Source organism: Monodelphis domestica, chromosome 7 (assembly GCF_027887165.1).
Source record: "Monodelphis domestica isolate mMonDom1 chromosome 7, mMonDom1.pri, whole genome shotgun sequence".
Classification (NCBI taxonomy): Eukaryota; Metazoa; Chordata; class Mammalia; order Didelphimorphia; family Didelphidae; genus Monodelphis; species Monodelphis domestica.
Window position 1 is genome coordinate 49,067,888 of NC_077233.1, and position 20,255 is coordinate 49,088,142.

Sequence of the window (20,255 nt, forward strand, 5' to 3'; positions counted from 1 at the left end):
AATGAGAATAGCCAAACCAGTCAGTATTTTTGAGTGTCAGTTATCTCATCTGTCAAATAAGGATAAAAGCAATTCATAGTTCTGTTGTGAGAAGAGAGTTTTGTAAACCTTAAAGTGATTTAAAGGAATTATTAGAGCAGCAGAATCAACAGCCTATTCTAATTCTGGGTGATTTCTACTACTGAGCTAATATATCATTGGTTTCAAATTACATAGTCAATGATGCTTTTTTATCTTTTCCATAAATCCTACCTGAGGGTATACTTTATATCTTGGAGATGTTCTTTTATGTATTTTAACATTCGATGAGCATGAGTATGACCTTTGTGCTATCTATCAATCTGTATTCTTACAACATGATCCACCTACCTCCTTTTCATGTTTTTTTTGTCTTTGATTTAAAATATGTGTATATATAGGTAGATATAGTTTTTCTTGAGAAAGTGATCCCATCATAATAAGTATCTCTCATCCCAAAGTACCTTCCCCGAAATGTTTTATATTAAAGAAAAAATGTAAACTAGAAATTTCAAATGACAGTACATAAAGCTTTCTTATTTACAATTCCTTAACAACAAAAAAATGTGTTCTAACTTTAATCATCTGGAGACATTATTTGCTACTATAATAGTAGTATAGTATTATATGTATAATATAGTACTATGTATTATGAAGCACTATGCTAAATAACTAATATTTAATTAGTGTTTTCAGGTTTGCAAAGTGCTTTGTAGCTATTTCATTTTGTTCTCACAATAACCCTGAGAAGTAGGTGCTTTTATTCTCATTTTATCAAAGAAGAAATTTAAGTGATTTGCTCAGGGTCATAAAGTCAGCAAGTGTCTGACACTATCACCTGGTACAAGTCATTTAATCTCTCAGAAGTTCTGAGTCTTCTATAAAATAGGTGGAAGGATAAGAACTAGAACCCCAGCAAGGTCCTACTTATCTCTAAATCTCAGATAATATTCAGCCTCTTCAATTAATCTCCTATTCAATTTGTTTTCCATCTATAGCTCAATATGGCTAATATTGTTAAACATTATTTTGGAAACTATTTTTTTTTTGGCACCTGGGAGTAAGATGAAACTCTAGGCTAGAATGTGAAACCATGAATTTGCTTGATTAACCCAGTCCAGACTTCCAGAAGTTGGCAGGCATTTGATTGATCAGACTGATCACTTTCCCCTAATCAACTTTTCCTGTGTATTTGTTCACAGAGGGATTTTTTCAGTGCTTATTGAAGTAAGCGCCTGTTCATAGGACTTCCCCTCAGTAAATAATATTTAGAGTGAGAAAGCATTTCTTTCAGCACCAAAGATAAAATGAAACACAGAGATGTTTTGCCAAGACATTGATGGCTCTCTGCCACAAAACTGTATTAAAATGGTATGGCAAGAACTGTGGGAGATTGAGGGGGAGGTGTTAACGCCCAACATCTAGAACAAGCAAAAGGAATTAATAGACCTAAATTCCAATTCCATACTGAATTCAGGAATTTAAATGTAAGTATATATATTTTTTTCCTCTTGGAAAACAAATGCAGTTTCCTAAACTGATTATTCCACTTATTTTGTGGATTACATTATCTTTTCCCCTCTATTACAGTGCTACTTTGATCATCATTACCATTCTTCAGGTAACAAAAGTTTTATAACCTTGAGGTTATCTTTGGCTTTCCTTTTTCCTTCACACCTTTTCCTTATTGTATGTTGATTTTTCCTCCATACTTCTCTCCTTAGGCAACTAGGTGATGCAATATATGATAGGTTACTGGACTTGGAGTCAGAAAGATCTGAGTTCCAATACTGCCTTAGATATTTACAAGCTGTGTGAGCCTAAGCAAGACATTTAATCTCTATTGGATTGAATGCTTTTAAAATGTAAAGTATGAAAAATACTTACCTCCTAGAGTTGTGATGAAAATAAAAAGAGATGTTTCTACAGCACTTTGCAAGTTTTAAAGGGCTACATATGTTCTACATAGTATTAACCCAGCAAATGTGTTAACTTGTAGACTTGTGACCATAATTTAGAATGTCTTCCTTAAAATAATTAACTTAATATCAAAAATAATATTTATCATTTAAAGACTTTTTTAATGATAGATAAATGAAGCATAATTACCTATCAAACCATATCTTAAAATCTGGAACCTATGTTTTGAGCTGGCCATTTATTTTGGCTGTGTATCTTGGTTGTGACAGCAAATAGAAGGGTGTTACAAATGATCTGCAGCTAATGAAACGCTCCGTGTTACTGTGGATAGTAGATGAAATTCATACTTAATTTACACCTATATTTTAGACTGAAATTATATGCCAAGGCTCTTATCTATTCCTCATGAACTTGTCTATATGGACACTGCTGAATTTTCAAATGTTGCCAATAGATTGCTCTTCGGGTAATAATGCTAGAACCCCCAAGCATCAGACCTTTATTTCTTGGTCTATATAACTTCTCATAGGTCTTTATTATGCATTATGCAGTAAGTAGCTCCTTTCACCAGTCATGCAAAAACAAATCAAGCAAGGGCAATTGATCCTGTTCAACAAATTAATATCAACTGCTAATAGATTCTTGGGTGGAAAACTAAGCACATCTGATGCATTATCCTAAACTTTTTGGGGAGACTTGGACCTATGATTTCATTGGTATAAGACTCTTTCAATGCATTTAACTCCTTCTACAAATGAGTGGTAATGTCTCTACAATCTAAAGACTTAGAGATTTGCCTGGGTACAAAGTTTATTGACCTTTTCCTTTTCTGATGTAAAGCCATCATAATTTTAGACATATAGGGCCTATGGGATGGGATGTCTTTATCCATATTATCTCTTCCTGGCTAGTATCAGATAATGAACTCATAGCTGAATAGCACCTATTTCTTTATCTGGAAGAAGCCAGAAAACTAATTTGACACTGGTGAGAAATGTGGTTGCATCAAGCTCAGAACCATATCCTTAAACTTGACAGTGTTAGCCTACTTCAAACTCAAGAACTCCAATTTGCATATGGCATAATGAATTTCATCACTAAATGTACCACTGAAATTATATTCTAATGGATACCACTCTCCTGATATAAAATTGCTCCAAGTCCCTCTAAACTAGCATCAAAGGTATTATTTGAAATTGTATGTGCCTGTCTTGGTATAGAAGGCAAACAATTAACCATTTCCTTGATGATCTGCTAACATTCTCATCTCAATGAGTTTTTATGGATACTAGAAGTATAATATATCCTGAGCCCTCTTAACCTACAAATTGCATCAAAATGCATAGTAATGATGATGGTTTTCTCCAAACTTCCAAAAAAAAAACCCCAATTAAGCCTTAAAATAGGCTTTAGTTTAAGAAAATTCTGCAAATATTCCCTTGTAATAAGTACCTATATTTTTAGGTTGAGCAGTCAGTTTCTTTTGAGACACTTGTGAACTGTAAAATAGAGGAGACAAACACCTCTACTACTCATTTCACAGAGTATTCCTAAGGATCGAATAAAATAACTGGTAGGGTTTATGCTATATAATTATGCACTATTGTTTTTCCTGTACTTCCATTTTTAATTTACCTTTATTTTATAAACTTAAGCATCAGCATGCACAGATGTTTCAATATAGAAAGAACTAGAAAAGGATTATCTGAAAAGTTGCGTTATTATTGTTCATTCACTTCAGTTGCATGGTACTTACTCTTCATGAACTGGTAGACCATACTGGATACTGGAATGGTTTTCTATTACCTTCTCTAGTGGATTAAGACAAAAAGAGATTACATCACTTGCTCAGGATCACACAGTCAGTAAGTATTTGAGGCTGGATTTTAGCTTGGGTCTCCCTAACTCCAGACCTAGCACTCTATCTACTGAACTATGTAGCTGCATCCTTAGAAACTGAGAGAAAACTGTTTTTAAGAAGAAAAAACTGGAGCATACATAAGGAAAACAAATTCTCGAATTGACATTGTCCCAAAACAAATGCCTCATTCTGCACCTTAAAACAATTGACTTTCTGTTATGAGAGGGGAAGCATGCTTCATCATCAGCCTTTTGGAATTTTGATTGGTTGCTGCATTGATTAGAGATAATATCTCTTTAAAATAATGTTTTCACAGTATTTTTGTTATTTCAAAAAGTATTCTAGATCTGTTCACTTTACTCTGCATCAATTCATACAAGTCTTCCCAGCTTTCTCTTAATTAGTACTTTTTATCATTTCTTATAGCACAACATTCTGTTGCATTCTTATACCATAATTGTTCAACTGTTCCTCAATTAATGAATTCTTCCCCATTTTCCAGTTCTTTAAAACTCTAAAAAGAGTTGCTAGCAATTTTTTTGTTAATATGAGTTGTTTTCCCTCTTTCTTTGAATTTTTTTTTTTGGTTGGCCTCAAGACTGTATGCCAAGACTTACCTTTTTCTGAAGACTTTACCCATTGTTATGACTCCTATATGATAATACTATATAATGTCATCTATTGTTTTCCTTATGTTTCATGTGAGCATCAAAAGTCTTTTTCATTAGCAGAGGTGCAGTACAATAGAGGGAATAATGCTGGATCTGGAGTTAGAAAACTAAGGATAAAACCTTAGTGTTATTACTTATTACCTTTTTGACAGTGGGCAAGCCCATTTCCATATATGGACTTCAGTTCATGAGAGATTCAGCTTGGCCAGGGGTTCATATGTATATTGAACCCCTCGTTTAAGCCTAATGAAATCTAAACTCCTCAGAATAATATTTTGCATGTGTAAAAAATGCATAGAATTACAAAGGAAGGTCCCTCAAAAGTTATCAAAATATTAAACAAACAAAAAAGATCATGTACCCAGGCTTTAAAAGTCCTGGTAGATGACATCTGAACTCTCAGGTTTAAAGCTCTGATTTTATGTTTTATACTTGTAGCTATTCTGATCAGCATGTTATTGGGTACACAGCCTTTGAAAATATTTACTAGAAAATAAGGGAATTGCCAACCAGATATTTAAAACAAATAAATACCTACAGAATTTAGCTATTCTCTATCCTAAAGAATTTGTTCATTTCACCCATGTGAATCACCATCAGCATAGAACCAAATAAAGAAGTCTGGGAATATGGTAAAGGAAGAACTTATTCTTCTTTGGATATGCCAGTAGAGAAAAATTTGACTTCAAATATGCCAATATCTCTGGAATTTGTTTGTCCTTGATGGTTGGGATCCTGGGTATCTTTGGTAATGTGAAACCCAGTAAAGTAGTAGTTAAAAACAAGGAAATGTGGTTAAAGCAGCAAATGTGTCTATTTGAAAGCAAGTTGTTGACATCTGACATGATCATAATAATAAATTGCCTTCTAATGATGTAGGCTGCACTGGAACCTGTGGTCTTTTGGCACGTTTTCCCAATTCTTGTTTGGGGAAGATTGTTCCCTTAAGTACATTTTCAAATGCTTAGTTCAGCCTAATTTTAATAGATTTAATAGATCTGTCTACCATATCTCTTGGGGAAAGCCTTTCCTACCAGTTCTTCTTAAAGTCTTATTGTCTCCTCCCTTCTCCTTTTCCTTTTTTTTCTGGTGATGAAATTCTGTTGACTCAGGCAATGATGCTCTGACTTTGCTTCCACCACTACCCATCTCCATTCTCACTGAGTATTTTTGTAGGTCTTATTGGAAACTCCTTTGTTTAAGCAGAAAGTTCACTAGGCTTAGAACCTGATCTGCCACTTACAAGCTTTACAATTTGAGACAGATCATTTAGCCTCATTTTATACTCCTGGATAATAGGTAGAAAAATCCTCCTATTGTTTAAATCAAAGACTAGTTGTGGACCTGAAAGGAAATTATTTGGGTGAAAATGTTTTGCAAACTAAATTTGCTAGGTGAGATGGTAACAATGACAACAACAACAACACAGAAATTATAAGGCTGATAATGATATATAGCACTGAAATTTGCAGATCTCTTTTACATATGTTTCTCATTTGTTCCTCATAACAACCCTATGAGGTAGATGCTTTTGTTGTGATTTTATAGATACACCTAAAGACATAGGCTGAGAGAGATTAAAATTTTTTCCCAGCACCACATAGTTTATAAGGATTTGAGACTGAATTTGAATCCAATCCTTTATGATACTGTCTTACAGTTTATCCACTATGCAACACTGCCTTGAGATGATACTCAAGATAAAAATGGTATTATTATTTAAATACATCATACTAGTTCAAATTGCAAGATCCATACAGATATAGATGAATGATCTCTGACTAATTTCACATAAGCCCTACCAGTATGAGAACACACTTCCACTTGCTCAAATTATATGTTATTTAGTAGAGAAGTTTTAGGAAGGTGCTTGTGGTACATTGAGGTTGATTTGCCTATGGTCACTCTACTAGTAAATATCAGAAGCAGTATTTAAGCCCAAGCCTAGTCATCTGTCCACTGCACCATTCTTATACCATACAGGATGGTGTACTGGACAGATTCTAGCTGTAGTCATGAAAACCTATCATTAATCTTTCTCTCACTTTATTCACTTTATTTCAGTCTCTCCTTTGATTCTTCTCTGCCTTAGTCTCTCACTTTCTGCTCCCTTTCTCTCCCTCTCTCTCTCTCTCTCTCTCTCTCTCTCTCTCTCTCTCTCTCTCTCTCTCTCTCTCTCTCTCTCTCTCTCTTTCTCTCTTTCTCACACACACACACACACACACACACATATCCTTCTACTGTATCAATATCTAACATCCTAATTATTGTACCACTTAGATTCCCACCTCTCTACTTAAAAACTTTCAGTGGCTCTCCAGTGCTACCAACTGAATAAAATGAAATTTCTTTACTTTGGCATTCTAGATCTTTTAAATTTAAGATCCAGGATGGCAGCCTAATCTTGAACTATTTGGTCACCTTTATATTATCTAATTTTCCAGGAAACTCTTTTCCACTCTGTCCTTATCCTAACCTCACTTATTCTGTCTTTGCACACTCTTTACTACATTCCTGGAAGGTATTTATTTTCTATCTCCATTGTTTAATGTCCCTTCCTTCAAGACCCAAGTTAGATAGTAGTTGCTCCATGAAGCCTTCCAAGATTCTCTTCTACCCCAATTTCTTCTCCCTCAATCTTAAAGTGATCTCTCTCTTCACATTGAATTTTACTTGTTATTTTCTTTCAAAGCTATTTCATTTTCCTTGGGATTATAGGATCCTAATGTTGTAAAATACCTTAGAGTTCATGGAACCTAATCATCTAATTTTACAGTAGTGCAAACTGAGGAGGTAAGGTACTTGTTCCAAGTCACACAGGTAAAGAATATCATAGTTTAGACTTGAATCAAGTTTTTGAATGGTAAGATCAGAGATCTTGAGTTGGAAGGAAGCTTACATGTATTCTAGTTCAACATCTTTTTACAAATAAAGAGAAAAAAGCTCTGAGGTTATTTGCTCAAGGTCACACAGTTAGCAAAAGGTCTAAGAAGGGATTTGAACTTAAGTCTTGTAATTCCAAGTTAAGAACTTTTCTCATCTTTCCATACACTGTTCCCAAGGTCCTCTGACTTTTGATCCAGAATTCCTTCTTGTTTTACTTCCCATTAGAAAGAAAATTCATTGAAAGCATGACTGTATCAGATATTTTTGGATTCTCAGTGCCTAGTATTTTTTTTAGTGTCAACACTTAAAATTTGTGGAATTATTTTTTTTCTTTGAATCACATCCTAGTAAATCATTAATGTTATGAAAATTCTACTTGACCTACAAAGTATGCATAGCCTCTGGCTCTTTATCAGGCTATCTCCAGATCCTCCTTACTCATTCTTTATTTTCTTGTTTTTCATATTCTTAAACTATGGAAACTAAGCTTAGGCCTGGAGCAAAAGGATTTTGTGATTCTCTCTAAGAAGCAATTCCCTAGGAATGCAGAAATAAAAAGGATGATAAAGGAGAGGCAAAATGGATCAATCCTCTTTTAGGACCACTGCTGATTTTCAATAGGACTCCAGTCTGGTTTTCTTTTGGCCTGCCCGTCCTGATTCTTTTGTGACCTGGCACGTGGTCTGGTGCTTCACAGTCACCATTTCCACTGAGGCGCCTCCTCAATTTTCAAAATCCATGGGTATTTCTGTGTTGAACAGCCTCTGAATGCAGCAGCAGATAATTTTCAAGAAAACAAAGCTCCCAGATGAATACATTGCCTACATATTTCCAAGTCCTGGGAGCAATCAACAAATGAATAATAGTAGCAGCTGAGTTAGAACATCATTAGTGGGACAAACAAGGGAAGTGCCCTATGAAACACTGGATGCAACTGCACTAATTTGGCCTGGAGTCCATTTTCTGCTCTGGCATTTTGAATATGTTGCATCTTCAACGACCTAGTTCCTCCTGTTTTTGCCATTGCAACTTGCAGACCATTGACAAAGCGTTTGTGAAATGAGCTTAGAGCGAAGATCAGTGCCACGGCATCCATCATTTTGTTCCAGAGAAAGAAAAGAAGAAAAGAACTTCCTACTACGGCTTTCTGAGGAAGCTTGACCAGTTTCATATTTGGTTCTTGTCCATCACAACTAGAGTTTCCCATCATACTTACTTCAGCTATGTTGTGGGTGGAATAGGTGTGAGTAGTTACAATTAACAAAAGTAATAATTTAGGCCAAACCTCAGTGTCACGTGAGGCTGTGAAAAAGGGTGAAGCATCTTCAAGAATCTGTAGACATACCAAAATATTGATACCATGCCTGTTTATAGCAGCAAAGAACTGGAAACAAAGTAGATGTAAATTACTAAACACATCATGGCACATGAATGTAATAGAAGATTTATCTTCTGTGAGAAACAAAAAAAAAAAGGCATGAATGGGAGAGAAGTCCAGACCACATGAACTGAGGCAAAGCAAATTAAGCAGAAGCATACACAACTGTGCCATCGATTAACATCTATTAGCTAACTGACTGACTCAATGAATGCAACAATCAAAATGAGGGAAAAAAAGCCACAAAACAAACAAAATGTATAAGATAGACCTTAAAGAAGAAAATAGAGGAAAACAGAAATGGGAGAGAGGGAGGGATGGAGGAAAAGGGAGAGAAACAGAGGGGTAAAATGGATGAAGAGATGTACGGAGAAGGAGATATACAGAAAGAGACAAAGGAGGATAGATTACAGGAGAATTGAGGACCTTTTATGTCAGTGTGTATTTATCTGTAGGCAAGGGAAACCATTTACAGACCTCTAGAAGCTATTTATTCACAGATAAAAGATGGTGATGAAACTGGTTGTAAACCTTACTTTAATAAATATTTAAAAGTGTTTAGGTATTCCTATTCTAACTTGAGGTTCATATCTGGAGGAATGAGAATTCATTCATATTACCCAAAATGACACTTAGTAAGTGGTAAAATAAGTTTTTATATATTATGTTTATATCAATGGTATTAATTATGCAATATTACTAGAACAATATTATTTCTCTAGACTAACTGTATGTCACTAATCCAGAGGAGAATCCCCATTCTCTGTGGTGCAAAGAATAATTTTAGATATTATAACAAATAAAAATAAATTGAGGGGAACTTTATTGCTTTAATTTAAAAATTTTTTTAATTAAATTTTTTATTTTTTAATTAAATTAAATTAAAATTTAAAATTTTAATTAAATTAAATTAAAATTTAAAATATTGCTATTATTTTTAAATATAGTCCTCTTCTACCTATTTTTCCTACAAAAAAAAAGCCCCAGCCAACACATTGACTGTCAGAAGGCATATACAAGTCATAGAATCATAAATTTAAACTCCTGTCCATAGACATCATCAAGTCTAACTCCCTTATTTTATCGTTGAGGAAAGTAAGACCCCGAGTATATTAGAAATTGGCAGAGAAAGGATTTGAACTTAGATCCTCTGCCATTAAATCCAATAATTTTTCCCATTGACCAACACTGCCAATGATACCTCCATTATTGCCTTACCTCTCCATCAAAATAAGAAAATTCATATACTTATTCATTACATGGAACCAAGATTGGTCATTACAATTAATTACATTGGTCATTACAATGTTTAATATTATTTTTGTTTATATAATTCCAGTCTCTGTGTGTATTGTTCTCCCATTTCTGCTTGCTTCCTTTGCATCATTTTGCTTCTTTCAAGCCCCCATATTTGTCCTTTTTTTATGGTACAGTAATATTCCATTACAGTAATATGCCACAATTTTTTCAGCTGTTTCCCAGACAAGATTTTGAATAGCCTAATGTAATGGCATTTAGAAACTGCCTTCATTCCCTTGAGACCATAGCAAAATCCATGTTCCTTTTGGTGCAAGAAATGCCACAGCACAATTCAGCCATTGAAGAACACCTCATAAAACAGCAGTGGCCCAGAAGAAAGAGCAAAGCTTGCATGTTGGTTCCCAGCTGAATTCCAATGCTGTGGGTCTGTTTTATTTTGGATCATTCTCAAACAAAAGCCATCAATGAGAGATCATCAGTGAGAATCTGTCTATGAGGTACTTTTGATTGCCAATAGGCAGGCAAGAGGTTAATTTTCTATGCTCCAAAGTTCAGCAGATCGTTAGTTTTACATTACTTTAGCAAAATGCTAATAGCTGATGAATAAACCAGATTTATTAAGTACTTTTTTGGCAGATCCTTTCTGGAGAATTTAAGTGCCTGCCTGTTTTAGTGGGCACACAGCCCCTCGTAAGTGTCTAGAGTGGACATGCTGTGCTTAGTCCCCTATAAGGATGAAATGGTGTGGGGCCATTTGAGATTGAGCCAGATCTGATAAAGGATAACACTTATTGAAACTTTAACTTCCTCCAAACTGACAGTGATCCAGAATAATTAATAATAATGTCCCTTCCACTCATGCCTGCCAAGGCATTGCATATCCCTCCCAGAAATTTAGCAATAGCAAAAGATATTCCCATAGCTGCACAATTAAGAAAGGGAAGGGAAACATTATACTTATGATTATGTAATGAATGGGCCAAAAGATGACTGAAATGGAATCATGCTTAGCTGGTGGGAGTCAGGTTGCCTTTTTGCTAATTTTCCTTTGGGATTTTGGTGAGACATTCATCAGGTAAAGGGAATGAGTGACATTTCTTAAGTGTGACTAAGCTTCATGACTTTTTGGAAAAGGAAGAATTAGAGTGCACCAAATTTGGATAAAAGACACTTTTTCTCCTCACGTTGGTTGAGTTTTGTATTTGTAAAGCCAACTAGTAATAGGACTACAATTCTCAATTTTTTTTTAATTGGCCACATGTGGCAGTGCATGCCTATAAATCCCTGCAATTTTGGAGATTGGGGCTAGTGGATCACTTGCATTCAAGAGTGCTGAGTTTGGATAGAGATAGTAGATATCAGAAATAAGTCTGGAACTAACATGGTGAGTCGCAAAATGAAGGGCCATGAGGCTGCTGAAAAGGGGGCAAACAAACCAATTTGAAAACAGGAGATGAAAGTTTCCATTTCAGTCAGCACTGGGATTTGAGCTCATGAGTGCCTGCTCCTGCCCTTCTAGCTTAAATGAGATAGGGAAGTATAGTGTCCCCCTCAAAAATGTTTTTAAAGAAAATTTCAAGGACTATGGCCTTGAATCATAATGTTTCCCTCCCTACTAATAAGGAAAACTTTGATGAGTATAACAAAAATCTTGTGTCTCAAGGAACAAACATGAAAGTCAGGTATAACCCTAAAATGCCTTTTCATCAGGGCCCTTCCCTAGGTGGATGTTTCTCTAGGTATATAGGGCCATTTATTTTTTTAAGCTGAATCTCGATTGAATAATTAAGAAAATATGTAGCCTTTCCTATTTCCTCTCCACTCAAACCCAACTCCTTATGAAAGTGTTCTCTCTCACATTTTCCTAGAATACTTACTCCCTTCATCTCTACTATACTCTAACTTTTATTATAATCAACATATAATAAATATATGCATATCACTCAGTATTTGAATGTAGATTCCTTGAATACAAGGACTGTATCATATTCTTTCCTTGTGTCCTCAGCGCCTACTACAATGGTTTGCATGTACTAAGTGATTAATAAATGTTTGTTTGGATTCAATAGAATAGATGAATATTCTACAAATAACATATTTTGTACTACAAAGGAACAGCCTTCCTTTAAAGTCAGCATCTGCATAATGAAATGATGTATCCTAAACCATGATGGAATGAATCTACAGTGACAGATTTCATAAAGAAATTTGTCTCAAAGATGAAATTTGGCTGTTGGTGGTTATATAATGTGCCTTTCTCATTCAAATAAGGTTGTATTTTTCTTCGATTCCTGGATGAATACACCGTTCCACACTATTTTATCATGTATAACTCTTCTCTGGTGCCTTCATATAAATCCTTTATAAGAGTCCACCTAACATGGAGGGATCTTGTCATATGATGCAAGTGCCAAGGGGACACATGATTCCTTCAGTTTTGTTGCATGACTTGGCCACCTTTCATTTCTAGTCCCAATATCCCTCAAAGTATCTTTTTAAAAATCACTTCTTTTAGGTAGTATTTCAATAATAATATATTTAAACCTATGTATTCCCTCTATAAATCCTATTGTTGTCCATCAAGTAATCCACAATTTTTATGCCATGCAGTCTATGTTATTCTAAGTTACCATCACAAGCAGATAATATACATTAAAAAGGTGAAATCTTGAGATCTCACGTTCAAAAGCACCACACAATTTTCCCAATGAAAACACTAGTCCATTGTTTCCCTTGTATTTAATTCTGTACCCATTCCATTGTCTATTTGTAGCAACTCTATAAGATATGTGGACATATGAATCAGTTCTATAATCTCTATATATGATTCTATAGCATAAATTTGGATGAATACATTCATCATGCCTTTGATTTTTCCTACTTAGGTAGTTAAGATGGATTTTTTAGTAATTCTAGGTATTATTTACAAGCCCCTGAAGTTTTCTTGAAGCATAATGCAACAAATACGATGTCATTAATAAGCAGGAACTTGTGAAAGATTTTACCATCTACCTGCAGGTGATAATCTTTTTTTCCCCCTTTGGACTCAACACTGAACATAATCCTTGAGGGAGGAAAGCACAGATCTTTTTTGTATTATATTTTACTTCATAATAATATGCAGTTATTATAATAATTATTATAAATAATAATATATTAATTATTATATTTATTAATGTGTTTAATTAATTAATATATAATAATTATAATATGTAAATGATAAGTTATGAAAATTATAAATTATATAAAATATAATAATAAAAATAATAAGCATTTCATTTAACAGATTTACCTCTTTTGCTTCTTTCAAGTATTTTTCCCCATGCAGCATAATATTGATGGGAAGAACTGAGCATCTTCTCCTTATATTTTGGGTTTACTTCAGTTTCTCTGAGATATTCAAGTCCCTTACATTCCCTTCCCTCTCCAGAGTTCTCTGGTATACTATTTTCATTTTGTTATGTTTTTGGAGGAAAGGGGGTCCCATATCTTTTGTTGACCAGAGTTCAACTGCTTATGTTCTCCTTAATTTTAAAGACCTAGTAACTAACACTCAAATTCCACTTAACCACTTAATATTGGATTAGCAAACACGAATATACAAAACTTTCCCTCAAAACCTTGGAGGCATAATCTCCCATATAAACATAGCACTTTGGTTTCTGTGGAGGAGGTGGGGTTTAGGCTAAGATTTTAGCACAGTTTCTATATACCATTAGTACCAAGTTCAATTTAAAAAATAAAACACTTTCCTTCCATTTTAGAATCAATATTGTATATTGATTCCATGGTAGAAGAGTGGTAAGGGCTAGCTGGTGAGGCTTAAGTGACTTGCCCAGTATTTAAGGTCACATTTTAACCCAGGATTTTCCATCTCTAGTCCTGGTTCTCAATCCACTGAGCCACCTAGTTGTCCCACAAAATTCCATTTTAAGGACATTCTGGGCTAGTATTTTAGACTACAATTCCTCAAGGCTTCATTGCTGGGTTAGTTACAATATCTGGCCAGTAATCTTGGGCTCTTCAATTCTCCATCGCTCAAGCTCCTAGGTCAAAGACTCCACTTAGAGAAGATGAGGCCAAAATCAAAAGACCATTTTTGGGGTAAAGAAGCTTAAAGCAGAGTTGGAGGTCTCCATCAGGTCCACTTTTCTTTACCACATGCTATCTATAACTTGCTTTGAATTAGTGAGGCTAAGTTACTACGGTGAAGCCCTTAGAGGAGAATGGAGGAAAGAGAACAAGACAATCTCTTTCAGATAGTTTTCAAGATACACAGATGCAGTTATGCAGTCAATGAGAAAAAGGCTATTTCCAACTCTGTAGTAGGCCATTGCAGAATGTCTACGCATTTGCAAGTTTTTTCTGTCGTTTAGGAGCAATTTCTAAGCATTTCCCATATTGGTAATAATTCATTTTAGGTTGTCTGGACTATGCCAAATCTTGTTACATTGTATCAAATCAAATAATTTTTAGAGTCAATAAACAATAACTACAGTGGAATCTTGTATTCCCCTCACCATTCAATAAATTATATCATGATAGGAGAAAGGAACCAAAGTCTGCAAAGACTACAAAGAATGCAGAAAGAACTGAAAAAAAAAGAACTGTTTAATTTTTGTCTTTGAATCCTTAGCAATTAGCACCTGTGACAGGCACATAATAGGTGCTTAGTAAATTTTTTGTTAATTGGTTGGATAGGAAGGAGCCTTAGTACTATGAATCAAAAAATATTTTAGAAAGAAAATTAGAAGGAACTGACTTGGGAAAAGCTGAAAACCTCCCTAAAGGTGTCATTTTAATGTGACATGTGAAATTGTAAGGAGTGGTGGATAGGGGGTTGGTAGGAAGAAGAGAAGAATTAGGACTAGAGATCAAGTACTGGCTTATCTGATTAGACATTAGTCTCTTGAAAAGCTATCAAACCCAAAGCCAAGATAAAATAAAGAAGAGATTGATGTCTAAGAGCCAGCAAGCATTATTGAGAACTTCCTATCTGCCAGGTGAAAAGAAAAATCAGTTACATGATTATAACCCTCACCCTATTACCTCTGGTGGTTTTTTCTTCCATTTTTGGATCATAGAAGACATCTAAGCCTGCTCACACATCTAGAGACTTTTGTTAAGTGTGGTTTAAAAATGAATTTTTCAGCATGTATCATGAGGGAGAACAAATGGTTGATGATGAAATACCATAGGTCATCAGAAAAAGAAATGAGGGAGAATCATAGGATGTCAGAATTGGAAAGGATTTTAAGCATCATTTAGTCCAATTGCTTCATTTACAAATAAAGAAACTAAGGCCAGGTTGAAGGGGATTGTCCAAGATTAAGCTGAAAATGGAGTGGTAGTGTCAGAATTCCAACTTCTGTTGTTCTACACCTAGTGGGACCACTTTCATTCTCCTCATAATATATTGTATTCCAAAATATATGCTTATGTGAATTCAACTTCTTGTCTAGTTTTACTCAGACCCTTTCTCTTTCTCCACTAATTGACAAGAACTGGACATGAAATGAAATCTCAATGGTAAGTTAATATGTGCTAGCAGAAATTTTGGGAGAGAGAGCCTTGAAGTAATAACTGCCACTGATAGATTTTAACTTATAGAATACCTAATCCAAATAGAGTTTTAGTCACTAGTATGTTGGACCTCTTATATACTTTGACACAACACAGAAGTTTTGTCATTTCCTCCCTTATTCCTGATTCTTTTGATGAGATTCACTGAAAAATAAAGGAACAATATTCAAATCTATCAAGGGACTGCCTGGGAAAAGCAGGCTCCCATCTGCACATGTCCTTGATTATTTAGGGTTTGTGGAAAAATATTCATGTTGGCAATATAAATTTAAGTAAAGACAGTAGCCATTACAAGCAATTATTACAACACTACTTTCTTACCCACTGTTTGTGATGAGTGTGGCAGTGTTTCCATTATAATTGCAATCTTCTCATCCTGGATCGATTTCCCCATTTTATGTTTTTTGCTTACACTTTTAAATTTAATCTGTTTAGCTCTCTTTAAATTAAATGAACAAAAACGAAGTCCAAAGCTTTCTACGTGCAAGTGTGCTCTGGTGCTCCTCTGACTGTAAATAGCAGTCTTACAAAATGAAATGGTACATGTGACTTTTCCACACAGGGGACAGAGTCTCATTATTTCTTTTAAAACATGAAAGCTGTAAAACTGCAAACTATTGACTTGGGAAAATTATTTAGGGGCCATGTAATTCAATACACTATCTAAATTGTCAACAGGTTTTGATGATAGTGCAAGCTTAAAAAGGTTTAAAAAATGCAGAAAATAGAGCATCTATCTTAAGTGCATAGTGGGACATGAAGCCCTTCCAAGCCTTGCCCAAGGGAGGCATAAGTAACAAGAGCAACATAATGTAGAAATCCCAGGGGTATAGTGACCCTAGTTTTTGGCCCACTTCTACCATCAGTTTGTGTGACATTAGGCAAGCAGGGCCATGCTCCAAGAATGGGAGACTCAAAACTCCATTCAGTCCAGAATTTAAGAAAATAATTTTATTTGAAGAAATGGTTTTGGGTGTTACAATAGGTTATTAGTTGGTGGAATAGCCTGGGGGCTAATCAGGTAGCCTTAATGCTAATGGATAAGCCCAGGGACTAGTAGAGTAGTGTCTTTGGGCTGATAGTATAGAGTTAACAACTCTGCTGTAGAATGTTAGTTTCCAGTATAGAGTGACAGCTTCCACACAATGTAGATCAGAGTTGGCATATTTACTGGGGTCTGGTAGCTTAGTATCTCCCTTTCCAAATTCAAGTGGGGGAGTGTTTGGGGTTTGTTGCCATGGAGAATATGGAGCATGTGCAAGATTGGGGAATTCTTTTGGAATGCGAAAGTTCCCAAAGAGCAAGTTCCATATTCCTCCATTGACCCACCTTCTCATCATTTGTCAATGTGGGAGAGAATGAGAACAAGGTGATGGGGTTCATTGGAGGACCATTATAGATAATTAATTATTTCTAAGAACTATATAAGTAATTTATAAAGCAGAGTAGATATAAAGCTGATGCCCGGTATAGAATGTTACAGATCCAATACACAGAGTGGATCATTGAACAATCTACAATTCTGCTTGACTAATGCTGAAACTATAGGTTTTGCCATTGACGTTTAACCAGTGCCAACTGAGAAATGCAAGACTTTAGAGTATGAGACTCCTGTCTTATTACTGCCCCTTACTGCCCATTGTGAGTCCCCATCATTTTCACCTCTGTATGTCTCAGTTTTCTTGTTCAAAAGAATGAAGAAATTGGATTGGATTGATCTTTAAGATCTCTTCTGGTTGAGTACTTTATGACCTAAATAGGAATGAATAGATTAGATTATAAGAAAGGGTTTCATCCTACCTTCTAGGAGGTTACAATTTACTATATATCATTTTTGTATGGGATAAGGAAAGGGACTAGATTTGTGGCTTCATTAGCACAGGAAACTTCTAGATGAACAAAATCCTTCTACCAAAGCAGGCCAGCATTCTCAGCAACTTGTAGCCTTTAATGAGCCATCTAGATCAGTGATTCTGAAAGTGTGATCTGGGTAATGCCAGCTCTCCCTAGGATCCTTTCTGGAAACTGTTAAGTCAAAGTGATTCTCATAATACTACTAAGATGTTTTAATTTCTAAATGGTAATTATCACTTGGTATAGCCCACATAAACAAAAACTCTTTGGGGGTTCCTCAATAATCTTTAACAATGTAAATATCTCCTAAGGCCAAAAAAGATTGAGAAGCACTAATCTAAATAAATAAGAGGTCTAGTGACTTGTTCACCTTTACACAATGACTATTTGAGAGGAGGGACTTGAACCTAGGTCTTCCTAGCTTTAAGATCAGCTTTCTATCCCACTCTGTCCTGGTTGCCTCAGGAAAGGAATGTTTATAAGTAAATGATAAATAAATACTGTATTCACAGAATTTCAGAGTTGGAAGGATATTTAGGAAGAGCCTATCCAAATTCAAGCCCAAATAATACTTGTACAATATCCTTAACAAGTCTGTAATTCTCTTTTATATTTGGGAAGAGAAAAAAAAAGAAGACATGATCATTCTCTCCAAATGTTTGAAGGGATCATACTGGTGTGCTTTATGCCAGGGGACAAGACTGATAGTTGGATGTAAAGTGGTTTAGGAGGTGTTATTAGATGTTTTAATTATATGTCAGTAGCAGAGGAATAACTTTGGGGAAACCAGCTGTGGACTGACAGGCCCAATCCAGGCAAAGCTTCTCCTCAGGTAACAAAAACCGTCCAGGTTTTATTAAGAATAGATGATGAATTTTATTAGTCAAGGGACTAATATAACTAGACCTACACTAACCAAAACCAACCCCCCTTTTGGGGATATTCGAGGTAGTGGCTTTGGCAGTTAGGCAAGACAGGGCCCAGGAAGAGCTCCTGGATCCAAAAGGATCCCAGACCAAATCTTACAGACAGATGGCCCAGACAGTTCAGGATCACACCAGGAAACTCTGCAGATATCAGCCAACAAGGGAAGACAGCAAGTCCCTTCCAGGTGAACCAGAGAGATAACACCTGATATTAGGTTCAAAAATAAGCCAAAAATCCCTAAGAATCTAATTTTTTTCAGAAGTGTAATGGATTGTCTTGGGGGGTAGTGAGTTTCCCATCAATGGGGACATTTAAGCAGTAAAGCAGAGGGTTTCTGATAAGCTATAAATTGAGCAAGATGACATATGAGTCCTTTCGAGTTATGAAATTGCTTTTTAGCCTTAATTTGATATTATAAGATATTTGAATTAGTTAGAAGATACCTTTAAAGGACATATATCCCAACCTCATTCTTTATCTGATGAAAAAAACTGAGGCCCAGAGAGAAGAGGTAACTAGTACAAGGTCAGAGCCAAATCTTATTCCACTGTTTTTTGTAATATACCATCCTGTCTCTCATTAAGTGAGTACATCTCTGAGGGGCTCCAAATAATTCTTTGATTATTTATTTTCTCTTTGTCATGGCAACTGCTACTGTGAAAACTGAAAGTGGGAATGGAGGAGGGTAGCAACAAAAATTAAAACAATAATAACCATCACCCAGAATAGACCTGATCTATTAGCTAGATCAGGGTACATCCTTTCCATCTTGCTTGAGTGTAGACACAGAAGGGACAACTTTTCAATAATAGAGTTGTGGTTTGGCTGCTTCATTTTTAATAGTTTATTGGGTAATGGGGTCATTACACACACAAACATACACACACAGGCACACACACTCTCTCTCTGTCTCTCTCTTTCTCTCTCTGTCTCTGTCTCTGTCTCTCTGTGTCTCTCTCTGTGTCTCTGTCTCTCTCTCTGTCTCTCTCTCTGTCTCTGTCTCTCTCTGTGTCTCTGTGTGTCTCTCTCTGTGTCTCTCTCTCTCTGTGTCTCTCTCTCTGTGTCTGTGTCTCTGTCTCTGTCTCTCTGTCTCTCTCTCTGTCTCTCTCTCTCTGTCTCTGTCTCTCTCTGTCTCTCTGTCTCTCTCTCTCTCTCTCTCTCTCTCTCTCTCTCTCTCTCTCTCTCTCTCTCTCTGTCTATCTATCTATCTCTTTCTCTCTCTCAAGATCCTTGACCTTGAGATGGCTTGCATAAGAAAGCCTAATTTTTTGGGATGCTGAAATGCCCTTTAATGTATTTTCAACAAGTGTGGGTAAAGTTTCTTAATTCTTATTTATGCATTTAATTCTGAGGCTTCATGAGAAAAAGGAAGGAACCATATTTGGACACTTGGTGGGTTCCATCATTTAATTCCAACATCAGAAATTACAAAGCAGAACACTTCTCTAAAAGAGGAGGCACTCATCTCCCTCTGCTCCCAAATTCCTCTACCCCCGGATTAACTATAGATAACTATTCAAATAATACCTTATCTAGAATCCCTCAAGCAATAGCTAGTCACCTTCTCCAACAAAAAAGAAGATTGCATATTCAATGTTTTCTGGTTATAGTGAGGAAAGAACTGTTCATTTTATTGTTTTATTTAGAATATTTTCCAATGATTTCATGATTCCTGATTCTCACTCCCTCCCCCCTGCCCTGCCAATTCCCACAACCCTCCCAGAGCTGACAAGCAGTTCCACTGGGTTATACACTCATCATTGTTCAAAACCTATTTCCATGATACTCATATTTGCAGTAGAGTGATCTTTTAACATCAAAACCCCAATCCTTTCCCCATCATACTACGTGACTGATAGTATGTTTTTATTCTGTGTTTCTGCTCCCACAGTTCTTT

At 35.6% G+C, this 20,255-nt stretch overlaps 1 protein-coding gene across 3 annotated transcripts in view; it reads left to right on the forward strand.

Annotated features, from left to right (window-relative positions):
- GRM7 (glutamate metabotropic receptor 7) overlaps positions 1-20,255 on the forward strand; it is a 1,064,146-nt gene that overhangs the window by 247,431 nt on the left and 796,460 nt on the right. The gene's annotated exons all lie outside the window — the stretch shown is intronic.